Consider the following 13,911-nt stretch of genomic DNA (forward strand, 5'->3'; position numbering starts at 1 on the left):
AGCGGGAATCTCCTCTGCTCTTCCCTACAAACATCAGAGACCCCGGAAACCCCAAAACGTCCCCGATGCGCTCACCCCAGCTCCGTCCCAAAAAGCACAAACCCAGGGGGCCGTGGATAAATTCCCTGTTTTTAGCAGCTCCGGGACTCGCGGCATTCCCGGATTTTGGGAAGGCGCAGGAGAACCCCCAGGGCACGGCGCTGCCCCTTTCTGGGGTGGAGCAGACGCTGTGCCCTGCGCCCACCTCAAACTACCCAAAATAAAACCCAGCATTAAGTGCTTTTTTTGGTCCCCTACTCTCACCTGCAATTATCCCAAATAAAAGGTTTTACACAGCGGGCCGCGCCCAAAATGTGGATTTGGGCTGGCAGCGCAGGCCTGGAGTGGGAATGCTGGAAAAGCGCTGAAGGTCCTGCTCGCCCCGGCCCCAAAACCCTGCCAGGACCTGGCTGCAGAAACGGGAACAGCCCCGCTGCCCCCACATCCCACCCGGGGTGCTGCTCCCACATCCATGGGACAGTGTCCTGAAACCCTCCGGGAAATCCTTCAGGAAAATCCTCCCGGGAAATCCTTCGGGAAAACCCTCCTGGAAAACCCTCCGGGAAAATCCTCCCGGAAAACCTTCCAGGAAAACCTTCCAGGAAAACCCTCCAGGAAAACCCTCTGGGAAAAACCTCCAGGAAAACCCTCCTGGAAAACCCTCTGGGAAATCCTCCCGGGAAATCCTCCCGGAAAACCTTCCAGGAAAAACCTCCTGGAAAACCCTCTGGGAAAACCTTCCGGGGAAAACCTTCCAGGAAAATCCTCCCGGAAAACCTTCCAGGAAAATCCTCCCGGAAAACCTTCCGGGAAAACCCTCTGGGAAAACCCTCTGGGAAAACCCTTCCCCTGGATGCCAGGAGTGAGGTGGGGCAGGGACCTCAAGGCTTTACCCCGAGAGGGCAGAAATGTCCCCACCCCGCTCGGGTGCTCGGAGCTCCTCCCGCTCCCAAAATCCATCTCCAGCAGCCCCGAGACAGCGGGAACGGCCCGGCGGGCACAGGTGACACCTTGTCCCCAGGGTGCCACCCCTGTCCCCAGGGACACCCGGGTCACCTGCCGGCCAGCCCCCATGGCCCAGTGCCCGCCCACAGGTGCCAGCGGCTCCAGCTGTCCCTCTGTCCTTTCTGTCCCTCTGTCCTTTATATTCCCCTGTCCCTCTGTCCCTCTGTCCTTTCTATTCCCCCGTCCCTCTGTCCCCTGCCCCTCCTGTCCCTCTGTCCCCTGCCCCTCCTGTCCCTCTGTCCCCTGTCCCCCTGTCCCCCCGGTTTATCCCCTAAGCCGATTGCTGCCGGCTCTGTCCCTCCGGTGCTGCCGGCCCAGGTGAGGCAGGAGCGGCTCCAGGGATTACCGGGAATTACGGTCCCGGCCGGGCGGTGCCAGCAGCAGCCCCGGAGCCTCTTCCCGGGGATCCCAACCTGGGGCAGGTCCCCCCCGCTCTCCTGGAACGGCTCCCAGTGCCAGAGGACAGGGATGGATGGGATCCTGGGCAGGAATTGTTCCCTGGGAGGGTGGGGAGGGGCTGGGCTGGAATTGCCAGAGCAGCTGTGGCTGTCCCTGGATCCCTGGCAGTGCCCAAGGCCAGGCTGGACATTGGGGCTGGAGCAGCCTGGGACAGTGGGAGGTGACCCTGGGGACAGTGGAGGTGTCCCTGCCATGGCAGGGATGGCCCTGGGTGAGGTTTAAATCTCCCAACCCAAACCATTCCATGATTCCATCATTCCACAGCTCCACAAAAACGGGATTTTTGTCCCCCAGCCCTCGGACCTCGTTCCAGCCTCTCCCAGCAATCCCCGAGAGCCGATCCCGGCAGCTCCTGCCGGCTCCGATAAGAGCCCCGAGCAGAACAATCAAAAGGCGAGGAAAAGAGCAATTCCCGTTTTTCAGAGCCAGCCAAGCGCAGCCCCGGCCCTCCCACCCCTCCCTGGCTCAGCCGATCCCGGCGCTGAGATTCCAGCAGGAATCCGTTTGATCCCACGGATCTCCTGCACAAAACCCGTCCCAAAAGGGCTTTGGGGTGGCTGGGGAGCCCCATCCCGGCTCCTTCGGCGCTGGGAGAGGGATCAGGGCGCTCCGGCTCACATTCCCGGTTCGATTTCCAGTGGAATGGGCAGGACAATGGCGCATTGTGCGCCGGGGAGAGGAAAATGATCTCATGGTGTTTGTGGAAGGAAAGGTTTCAGCTGGAAACGCCTCTGGGCCCGGGGAAAGCGGCCCCGGTGGAACCGGGACCGGGAACGCTCCTCCGGCCGCTTTTCCTGGAGCGTTCCCATGGGGAGCAGCCGGGGCTCGGCCCCCCGGGACCCGCATGAGCGCCACGGGGGGATTTGGGGACACGGGGACACAGCGCAGGGAGCCCGAGACAGCCCCAAAGCTGTCCGAGAGGGGCTGGATACACCGGGAACTGCTTTTCCCCCTAAGGAGACTCAGCAAAAACCGGGAGCGCTACCAAAGGAGCCCCCGTGGGAGCTGGGGTGGCTCTGGGGACGCAGGAGAGGCAGCTGCGGGAGGAAAAAGCCTCTTAAGAAGCACCGAGAGCAATCGCGGGGTGTTTCCCAATTTATCTGGATCCTTAAACGCCGCTTCATTTGCGAGGATCGGCTTAATTGTGGTCATTAAGGGGGCGAGGGGAAGGCTGAGCCCCCAGGGATGGGCTGGGAAAGGAGAGGAGGGCTCCAGGGGCAGAGGGACCATCCTCCAGCCTTACAAATCATCCCCCTTTCCCCAAATCCTTCCTCCCCGAGGGCTTCCCTCCCTCCCAGCCGCTGCCTCAGTTTCCCCAGCCCCTCCCCGTGCTGCAGTTTTGGGGAACCGGGACCTCCCCGAGCCTCAGGAGCGAAGGGATCGGCACAATTTGGAGGGAATTTCCAGCATGGAAAAGGGGGTCTGGAGCAGGCAGAGGGGCCAGGTCCCGTCAGGGCCCACAGAGCTGGGGTGAACAGGTTTTGGGGTGTTTGGTGCAAACCCCACCCATCTCACATGCGGGAATATTCCTCCCGAACTGCTCCGGATGGATCAGCCTGGAGATCCCCCCTGGCTCCCCCTTTACGGTTCTCCCTCCTCGGAGCTCCCACAAAGGCGTCGGCCCAGCCCCGGATTCCCCTGGAAAAGCTTCGCACGTGAAGCTGCCGAAGGGTTTTTCTGTCGTTTGGGGTGTGCAGGGAGCATCCAGGCCACGCACCAGCGGGATTCTGGAATCACTGGTGGTGGAAAATCCCTCTCAGACCGCCGAGTCCAACCATTAACCCAGCCCTGGGTGGTCACCGCTCACCCCTGTCCCCAAATGCCAAATTCCTTAAATATTTCCAGGGATGGGGGCTCCACCATTCCCTGGGCGGCTGTGACAAATTTTTCCATGAGGAAATTTTTCCTGATATCCGACTTAACCTCCCCTGGCCCAGCCTGAGGCCATTCCCTCTCCTCCTGTCCCTGTTCCTGGGACCCCCCCGGCTGTCCCCTCCTGCCAGGGACTTGTGCAGAGCCAGAAATTCCCCCTGAGCCTCCTTTGCTCCAGCCTGAGCCCCTTCCCAGCTCCCTCAGGAATTCTCCAGCCCCTTCCCAGCTCCCTCAGGAATTCTCCAGCCCCTTCCCAGCTCCCTCAGGAATTCTCCAGCCCCTTCCCAGCTCCCTCAGGAATTCTCCAGCCCCTTCCCAGCTCCCTCAGGAATTCTCCAGCCCCTTCCCAGCTCCCCACAAACATATTAAACCCCGGGAATGTGGGGATGATGTGTCCAGGCCGTGTTTAAGTGGCAGAGCTGTCACTGCCCCAAAACCCAACCCTCACCCGTGTGCCCCTGCAGCGCTGCCAGTCCCGTTACTGGAGACCCCCCAGGATCTGTCCTGGTGCTGAGCCACTGCTAATGAACCCCTAATTACGATTAATCAGGAACATATCGGAGACTCTCACAGGCAGATCTGGATCAACACCGGCTCCCCCTCCCCACAGACAGGACTCAAAACCGGGGGACGCCCTTTTCCCTCTGCTCCCGGTGGTTAATCGGGATTCTCCCATCCCGGGAGGTGCTGTTGGTGTTTGTCAGCTCCTGCGTGTCCAGCGGGAAGGAGTTCCTGCCCACCTTCCTCGGGGTTGCCATGGAAATGCAAAGCGGGGCTGATGAAGCTGCTGCCAAATCCAGGATTTCCAGCTGGAGTCCAGCCTGGAGGGGATGGGATCAATCCAGGGCTGGCTTTGGGGGGAAGCCTTGGAGGGAGACCCAGCCCCTGCATGGGATGGGCCGAGGCTCCCGGACCGGCACGCGCAGCTGGAAAAGGATTTTTCCATGAGGAATTATCCCCTCCAAAGCGCTGGGAAGCCGAGCAGGATGGAGCCACCCATGCCAGGAGAGGGGAGGGCAGGAGAGCCCGGGGAGCAGCTCCGGCCCGAAGCGTCCCCCGAGCACCGCGGGGCCGGAGCGGGGCCGAGCCCGTCAGGAGCGGCCAGAAATAGCCCCGATTTCCATATGTAGGACGGGGCGGCCACGCCAGCACAGCCACGACCTACTTTCCTCCGGCCCGGAGGGGCCCGCGCTGCCCGCGGCTGCGGCGGCTCCGCGGGGCCGCCCCGGAGCCTCCCCCGCGCTCCCCGGAGGATCCCCCGTGAATCCCCGGTGGATCCCCGGTGGAACCCTGCTGGAACCGCGGTGGATCCCCGACAGATCCCCGCTGGAATCATGGCGGATCCCTAACGGATCCCTGCTGGAACCGCGGTGGATCCCTGACAGATCCCCAGCGGATCTCTGGTGGAACCACGGCGGATCCCTGGCAGATCCCCGGTGGATATCCCTGCTGGAACTGTGGCAGATCCCCGGCAGATCCTCGCCGAATCCCTGACGGATCCCCAGTGGAACCACAGCAGATCCCTGACAGATTCCCAATGGATCCCTGGCAGATCCCAGACAGATCCCTGACAGATTCCTGGTGGATCCCCAGTGGAACAGCAGTGGATCCCCGGTGGATCCCTGTCAGATCGCCAGTAGAGCCATGGCAGATCCCCAGTGGAACCATGGTGGATCCCTGACAGATCCCTGGTTGAACCGTGGTGGATCCCTGACAGATCACCGGTGGATCCCTGACAGATCCCTGGTCGAACTGTGGTGGATCCCTGGTGGATCCCTGGCAGATCCCTGGCGGATCCCTGGTTGAACGGCGGTGGATCCCTGGTGGATCCCCGACAGATCCCCAGTGGATCACTGACAGATCCCTGACAGATCCCCGGCGGATCGCTGGCAGATCCCTGACAGATCCCCGGCGGATCCCGGACAGATCCCTGACAGATCCCCGGTGGATCCCGGACAGATCCCGGACAGATCCCTGACAGATCCCCGGCGGATCCCGGACAGATCCCTGACAGATCCCCGGTGGATCCCGGACAGATCCCGGACAGATCCCTGACAGATCCCCGGCGGATCACTGACAGATCCCTGACAGATCCCTGACAGATCCCTGACAGATCCCTGACAGATCCCCGGTGGATCACTGACAGATCCCTGACAGATCCCTGACAGATCCCTGACAGATCCCCGGTGGATCACTGACAGATCCCTGACAGATCCCTGACAGATCCCTGACAGATCCCCGGTGGATCACTGACAGATCCCCGGCGGATCCCCGGCGGATCCCTGACAGATCCCTGACAGATCCCCGGCGGATCCCTGACAGATCCCTGACAGATCCCTGACAGATCCCTGACAGATCCCTGACAGATCCCCGGCGGATCCCCGCTGTCACATCCCGCACCTCCCGGCAGATGCGCGGCTGCTCCCGCCGGGAAGGGCCGCTGTGCTCAGTGAACCCATGGGATTCATCCCGCGCCGTTCCAGAGCTGCTCCTCCACAGATCCCCGCGCTCCCCGGGCGCGCCCTCCACGCTTCACCTTTCATTTCAACCTTTCTGCCAGGCCGAGCAGAGCCCGGAGCTTTTCCCGGCGCCTCCGGGACGCTCCCGCTTTTCAGGGCCGCACAAAGCGATTGGTTTCCGTGTGAACGCGCCTTTTTCCTTCAAGGGAAAAAATAATTAAAAATAAAATAAAAATAAGATGATCCAAGCCTAATCCTGAGCCTCTCCGTGGGCAGCGTCCCGGGAAGTCCCCGAGGGGAGAGACGCTGATATTTATTCCCCAATCTGTTGTTTCCCTCAGTGAATATCCAGGCAGGGAGGAGGTTCCTGCTCTTTCCACAGCAGCGAGGATCCCCAGGCTGCTGCTGGAATTGTCCCTTCCTGACACGTTCGGTGTCACCTGTCCCGAGCTGCTCAACGCTCCTGCTGTAAATTAAAATTCACTCTTGGGGAGGGAAAATCCAACCCAGCTCCGGCAGCTCTGGGAGCAGGTGAGGAACAAATAAATTCTGAGGGGGTTTCGCTGCACCTGAGGCCTCTTTCCCCAGGCAGAGCCGTTTGGTTCGGTGCCAGGCGGCCGAAAACGCCTCAGGAAGTGACAAAAAGGAGAAGGGGAAATGTTGGGCCTGGCCAGGGAGGGCTGGGAGGGGAAGGAGGAGGAGAAACCTCGCTCTGCTGAGGTGGGGGGGTCAGGGCAGGGCATCCCTGGGAGGGGAACAGGGACCAGAATCCCAGCGGTGGGAATGTCAGGTGGAGCAGGATCCTTCCATGGGAATGTCAGGTGGAGCAGGATCCTTCCATGGGAATGTCAGGTGGAGCAGGATCCTTCCATGGGAACAGACACCGGGATCCTTCCATGGGAACGGACACCGGGATCCTCCCATGGGAATGGGCACCGGGATCTTTCCATGGGAATGGGCACTGGGATCCTTCCATGGGAACAGACACCAGGATCCTTCCATGGGAACAGACACCAGGATCCTTCCATGGGAATTTCTGATTTCCCAATGGGAATATTTTCCTGTGGGTTCCATGGCTGGGTTGATCCTGTTGGGAAGGAGTGTTGTTCCCAAAGCCAAACCAGCCAGTTCCTGAGCCCCAAACATCAACTGACCCCTCATTTGCAAGTGCAGCCAGGTGCATTCCCACCGGCTGAGTTCTTCTTTTCCTTGGAAAACACTTCCCTACCCATCAGCAGGAGCAGGAAAATGTGTCCCTCCAGCTCCCTGCACCCTCCGGCTGCCTCTCCAGCCCTGCTCTCCCTCCTGCGTTTCCCCTCCGGAAATTTCCTTTCCTCTTTTTCACACCAGCTCTGGGCTGTGCCAGACAAGCCCCTGTTCCCAAAAACTTGGGGCAGGCAGAGCCCAAATCCAAGCCCAGTCCTGGATCCTGATCCTCACTCCAGAGCTCGCTCTGCTCCTCATCCAGGTTCTAACCTTTGCCAGAGAGGAAAAAAAGAATGAAAAGTCACCAAAGCCCGGATTTTTATGCAGGAAGTGCAAAGCTTGAGCAGCGAGCGTGACCCCCGTGCCCTGCTGCCCGCTGGAGAAACTGCGGATTTTTCTTCTAGAAGATCCCGGGTCAAACAAAGCAGCAGCAAAACTCCCCTGATGGCCGGGATTTGGCTGTTTTCCTTCACCTCCCACCCCAGCCTCACCCTGGAGGACGGGAAGGACCATTCCCCCCCGGATAAATCCCTCGGAGGCGCCGGGGAAGTTCGGATTTGGTGTTTCCCCATTAGGAGCTGCCAGAGCCGGGCGGGAAGCGCCGGCCCCGCTCCGAAAGGCCGAGAGCAGCAGGAACCCAATGAAATTCCCGCTGCCCTTTGGGTTTAGGTCAGGGCTGGGGCTGGGATGTGTCCGGAGAGCCACGAGCTCGGGTTCAGAGCTTGGGGAGCCCAGCCCAGAGCTGTGACCCCGGCTGAGGACGGGAAGCACTGGGATAACGCTGGGATAACTCTGGGATAACACTGGGATAACTCTGGGATAACGCTGGGATAACAACAGTGGGATAACAACAGTGGGATAACATTGGGATAACGCTGGGATAACAATGGGATAACGCTGGGATAACAATGGGATAACGCTGGGATAACAATGCTGGGATAATGCTGGGAAAATGCTGGGATAACTCTGGGATAACGCTGGGATAACGCTGGGATAACTCTGGGATAACTCTGGGATAACTCTGGGATAACGCTGGGAAAACGCTGGGATAACTGGGATAACTCTGCGATAATGCTGGGATAACAACAGTGAGATAACATTGGGATAACATTGGGATAACGCTGGGATAACACTGGGATAACGTTGGAATAACACTGGGATAACGTTGGGATAATGTTGGGATAACTCTGGGATAACTCTGGGATAACTCTGGGAAAACGCTGGGATAACTGGGATAACTCTGGGATAATGCTGGGATAACACTGGGATAATGTTGGAATAACACTGGGATAACACTGGGATAATGTTGGGATAATGCTGGGACAACACTGGGATAACATTGGGATAATGTTGGGACAACACTGGGATAACTTCGGGATAATGTTGGGATAACGTTGGGATAATGTTGGGATAACGTCGGGATAATGTTGGGAAAACGCTGGGATAACACTGGGAAAACGCTGGGATAATGTCGGGATAATGTTGGGATAACTCTGGGATAACGTCGGGATAATGTTGGGATAACGTTGGGAAAACGCAAGAGCCCCCTTGAGTTGGGCTTTTTTATTTTTCCCTCTTCCCCAACTGCTGCTGCTGCTGTTTTAACAGAGCCAGACATTTCCCTGACGATTCTCCAGCCCTATAAATGTTTGATGTCCCTTTCCCTTCCCAGCAACTTCTGCCTGGCTTTGTGGGAAGCAAGGCCGGGATGGGAGCAGCGGGATGGGCACAGCGGGCGCAGGGCGAGGATCCAGCCCCGGATTCCCATGGAAAGGCTCCATCGCCCCCCTGTCCTCTCCTCCCCCCGGTTCCTCGAAGGAGATCCCGGTGCCCAGCCCCCGTGCAATATGGCTTTGTGCTGCAGGAACCTAAATATAGAGCCCGAGCCCTCCGGGGGCTGCGCTGCGCTCCGAGGTATTTATAGCTGCGGGCAAACTCCGGCTGGAGCGCTGGGAGCAGCTGGAATTGCGCCGGGGAGGGATCCGGCCCTGCCTGCAGCAGCTCCGGGCTTTTGGGGTCAGCCCCGACCCCGCTGCTCCCTGAGCGCGGGGGGGTCTCACCCGAGCCGGGAAATCCGGGTGATGCCATTCCCAAAAAACCTCCAAAAAATGGCATTATCCCGGTTTTTTCTGCTTGCTTTTCACTGGGTGCACGGAGAGGTTCCCCAGGGACTCAACGGGCTGCTCGCAGCAGCTGGGAAAGTTGCGAGGAGCCCAAATTTGCCTTAAAAAAAGCTGGGAATGGTGGATTTAAATTAACATCGTGTCCGGGAGGAAAAAGTCCCTGTGTGCCCCCAGACCTGCTGCCTCTGCAGGGAGAACAGCCCGGGGAGGGACACAGAGACAGCGATTTTCTGTTCCCTTCCAGCTTAACTCGCAAAAAATGAGGAATAAATAAGATTTTTTTTTTTTCTCTCTTTTAAATGCCCGCTTTGGCCCCAAACTCCCACTCCCTTGCCCCAAAACGCAGCCCTGCGTTGGATTTTTGACATTTGCTGCCCGAGCATCCCTCCCAACCCCCCAAACCCCCCTTCCCTCGGCAGCTCCTGACACGGCTCCATTCCCCTCCTCCTCCTCCAGAAAACCGCATTTTTTGGCAAACAAACTGTTTTGCCAACAAGTTGTGCTCCGTGCTGCCTGCGAGATGAGGCTTTTCCCGGCTTTTCCCTGATTTCCCAGTTTTCCCTGGTTCCTCCTCCCCACTCCAGGTCCCACTCTGGGGCTGCAGGTTCCTGCCCAGGCTCCCCCACCTTGAGGTTTCCCCCCCTTTTTTTCCCTTAAACAATTCCCGTTTCTCCCCAGCTGGGGCAGGAGCGGCAGCCCTGAGGTTGCTGCTGTTATTTTTATCTGGAAAGAAAGAGTTTGAGCTGTGGCCAAGCTGTGCCGAGGGAGGGAGAGGCTCTTGTGGCGGCCACGGAGATGAAAACACGGCGGGTCCCGGTGGGCAGCGCAGGGGGAGCGTCCCAGCCCATCCCAATCCCGGAGAGAGCTCTGGGATGCTGACATGGAAAAGGAGGTTTGGGTCCCCCCAAATCGGAGCTGTCCCCTCCATGCAGAGCCACCCTTGGGTTCAGTGCTGGCTCAACCGGCCCAGAATTTACTTTTCTTGAGTCAATTTTAACAAAAATCCTCAGAAGATCCAGCTCTAAACCGGTTCTAAGCTCTGTGGATTTCACCTTCCCACAGCCACGAGGAGCCGCGTCCATCCCATCCCTTCCTGGCCACACAAGGCCCCAAAACAGAGGTTTTGGGGCACCCCAGGAGCCTCCTCTGCCTCGATCCGGCCACGTCCTTCCCTCCCGCCTGGAATTCCAGCAGCTCCCATCCTGGAGCTGCTCCGGAGGTCACCGAGACGCTCGGGAGCTCCGCGTGAGGAGCTCGGCTTAAATGTCAAATTAATTAATGGGAGAGAGGGAGGAGTGGCCACAAGAAGCTCCTGTTCCACCCGGGGAGCACCGCCGGACCCTCCCCGAGGTGAATATTCCTCCCTCGGCATGGAGGGATCAAGGAACGGCCCAAAACGAGGGAGAAAAGCCGGGAATGGCACAAAACAAGGGAGAAAAGCCGGGAATGGCACAAAACAAGGGAGAAAAGCCGGGAATGGCACAAAGCACAGGAAAGGCTCTGCTCCTCCCTCCGCAGCCGAGCGGTGGCTCCGGGGCCAGGCAGGGAGCAGCGGCCGAGGTGACACCGAGCAGGGCCCCGGCTCCTTGTGCCCGCCGGGGGCTCGGGAGCATCCCCTGCTCGGAGGAGAAATCCTTCTCCAGCGGCCAAAGGAGCCCCAGGCTAGGTGGGGAGGATGAGGAGGGAAGGGAGATCCCGCAGGATCCAGGGATCTCTGGCCAAGGCACCTCCGCGCTCCCAGGAGAGGCCCCGCAGCATCTGAAGGGGGTTTGTCCCTCCAGATCCCTGCTCCCATCTCCCGAGCACCGGGAGTGCCGGGGCTGAGCCTCCGGGAGCCGGGCGGGGGGAGAGGCTGTGACAGCCCCGGGAACCGGGAGGGACAGGGACAGGGACAGGGACAGGGACAGGGGTACCCGCAGTGTGTCAGAGCCTCCGGGGGCTCGGGAAGGGAAGAGTTCCCGGCTGCCAGAGGCCGGCAGGGTTTGGTACCCGGCTCACGTCCCGGGACGGGCATTCCCCAGAGCCCGCTCCCGTCTCCCGGGGCTGCCGCGCGTCTCCCGAGGGAAAAGGAGCCCGGGGGACACTCGGGGTACGAGGTGACAGCGGCCGGAGGAGCCTGCAGCCCTTGGGGACCCATTTCTTTATCTACTGAGGTTTTTCCTCAGTTGCTCCGTGAAAGAGGAAGAAGCTGGGGTTGAGCACGGCTGGACTGGGACGGCTGGGCTGTCCCCACAGAAGGGGCTGGGCTGAAGCTCGTGTGACCCCAACTCACACCGGGGGGCTCCAATCCCGCCCTGCCAGCTCATCCCACCCAACCCCAGAGCACCCCCGAACCTCAGGACAGACCCTTCCCCACGCCAGGCTGGGAACGGGGGAGCTGCCGAGAAAACCCTGGAAAACATCACGGGAATTGAGGGTGTCCTGTGACCCCCCAAGCCTGGTGGCACCTGGAGCTGCGGGGATGCTGAACCGCCCCAAATCCCTGCAGGGCAGGGGGTGCTTCACCCCAAAACACTGCAGGGCCTGGAGGAACCTTTGTTTTCCTCATTATCCCTCTGGACTGAGCCAAGGGAGGACCTGGAGGGGTTGTGTGGAGCAGGGGATGCCCTTCCACAGGGAAACGCAGTCCAGGAGTAAATCCAGAGCATCCCCCGATGTGCACAGGGAGCCAGGAGGGGGCCAGGCCCGGAGCCACCCCAGCAATGCTCCGGGGACCCGGCAAAGGTTGGGGCCAATCAACGCTCTCGGTAATTAAGGTGATGAGTTGGTCCCTGAGATGGGCTGCGACAGCAGCCGGGACTACCACAAAGCACCCTGAGCCCACCCTGGGGACCCCAGAGCGGGGGGCGCCCCCAGGGCTGGCTGCACCCACCCCTGCACAGCCCAGAGCCTGATTAAAGCTCAGCCGCTAATTACCGCCAGCAGAGCTGCCTGTCCTGCCCCCTGTGCCCAGGCGTCCCCAGCAGCCCCGGATGGCACCGAGCTGCCAGCCGGCCGCTCTGCTGCCCGGAGGAGGAGGAGGAAGCAGCGCCTGCCCAGCCCGTGTGTGTGGTCTGGGGCTGGGGAGCAGCCAGCGCTCCCAGCAGCACAGACAGGAGCCTGTCCTGGAATCCCGGGTGTCCCACGGGGGGCTGAGCCCATCCCTGCCCCGGGAACGGCTGCGGGGGGAGCCTGGGTCCTTCCTCTCCGCGTGCTCCAAAGGGATGAGGCAGGAGCAGGGATGAGCTCCTGAGCCTTTGGGAAATCCCAGCCAAACCCAAACCCGTGCACGGCACCGATGGAAAATTCCCTCTGCCAGGGAGGGATCCCGGCAGCCCCGCTCCCCCCAGCGCTCCCACGCCGGCACACAAAGGGTTACAGGGACTGATCCCAAGGGGATCCATCCCAGCTTCCCCAAAGCCCGGCTGAGAGGGGTCACGGACAGCAGGAGATCAAAGGGAGGCCTCGAGTCCCCGGGAGGTGTCACAGCCAGCAACGCTCCAGCCCTGCCCTGTCCCTGTCCCTGTCCCTGTCCCTGTCCCTGTCCCATCCCTGTCCCTGTCCCTGTCCCTGTCCCTGTCCCATCCCTGTCCCTGTCCCTGTCCCTGTCCCTGTCCCATCCCTGTCCCTGTCCCTGTCCCTGTCCCTGTCCCTGTCCCTGTCCCTGTCCCTGTCCCATCCCTGTCCCTGTCCCATCCCTGTCCCTGTCCCTGTCCCATCCCTGTCCCATCCCTGTCCCTGTCCCTGTCCCATCCCTGTCCCATCCCTGTCCCTGTCCCATCCCTGTCCCTGTCCCTGTCCCTGTCCCATCCCTGTCCCTGTCCCTATCCCCAGGATGGTCACAGGGACACATCCCAGGAGCTCACGGCCGCGGTGCCAGCGGGGCTGGAGTTGCCATCCCGGCTCCTCAGAGCAGCCAGGAGCGCTCCAGGTGCTGCTCCAGGGAAAGGCTGCAAGGCAGGGCCCAGGATCCGGCACTGGGGGATCCCCAAATCCATCCCCATCCCACCACCCTGGATGTGCCAGAGCTGTGGCAGGTCCCTGCTTCCCTCCCGGGGACCCAAGGGAGGAGCTGAGTCTGCCCAAGGAGAAGGAAGGATTGAAAAGCTCCAGGGAAGAGAGAGGGAGAGGCCTTGATCCCATCCCGGTGGAGGCAGCAGCTCCTCCAGCCCTCGGGAGCATCCCACATCCCATCACCTCCAGCCCGGCGCTGAACAACCCCACAGCCTGTCCTAAACGGCCTCAATCCGCTCAGAAAATGCCGACAACCTCAGCCAGTAACCAACAACTCCAGTTCCCCCAGAGGGGAAGGGGAAAAGCTCATCAGGGGAGTTTGAGCAGCCCCAGGGCGCTGGGGACACCGGCACAGCCACGCTCAGCCCTCCGCACCCGGGGATGGAGCAGAGACTCCCCTGGAGCCCTGGCACACGGAATATCGGCCTGAATAAACTGCCCGAGGAGGAGGAGGAGCAGCCTTCCTCCCCACCAGCCTCTCCCGTTGCTCCGGGCTGGGAGGGAAAAGCATCCTCCGGCTCCTTCCCGAGAGCATCTCCCGAAAAGCAGCGCCAATGCCCCGAAACTGCAGCGCCCGGCCGGGGCAGGGCAGGGGGCTCCCGGGACCCCGTGGAGCCTCCCCCGGCACCCCAGGATCCCGTGGAGCCTCTCCCGGGTGGAGCCGGCCGTGGGGAGCAGCAGTTTTGGAACTGCCGCCAGGGCTCCCAGCCCCTTCTGCAGCCACATGGAAAGGGAAAAGCGGGCGCTGCCCGCAC

At 60.9% G+C, this 13,911-nt stretch overlaps 1 protein-coding gene across 1 annotated transcript in view; it reads right to left on the bottom strand.

The window, feature by feature from the left end:
• SDC3 (syndecan 3) overlaps positions 1-13,911 on the bottom strand; it is a 32,934-nt gene that overhangs the window by 17,947 nt on the left and 1,076 nt on the right. The window lies entirely within an intron of this gene.

Source organism: Pseudopodoces humilis, chromosome 27 (assembly GCF_049639895.1).
Source record: "Pseudopodoces humilis isolate 2021_Gansu_Grassland_sample_001 chromosome 27, ASM4963989v1, whole genome shotgun sequence".
In the NCBI taxonomy this organism is placed as follows: domain Eukaryota; kingdom Metazoa; phylum Chordata; class Aves; order Passeriformes; family Paridae; genus Pseudopodoces; species Pseudopodoces humilis.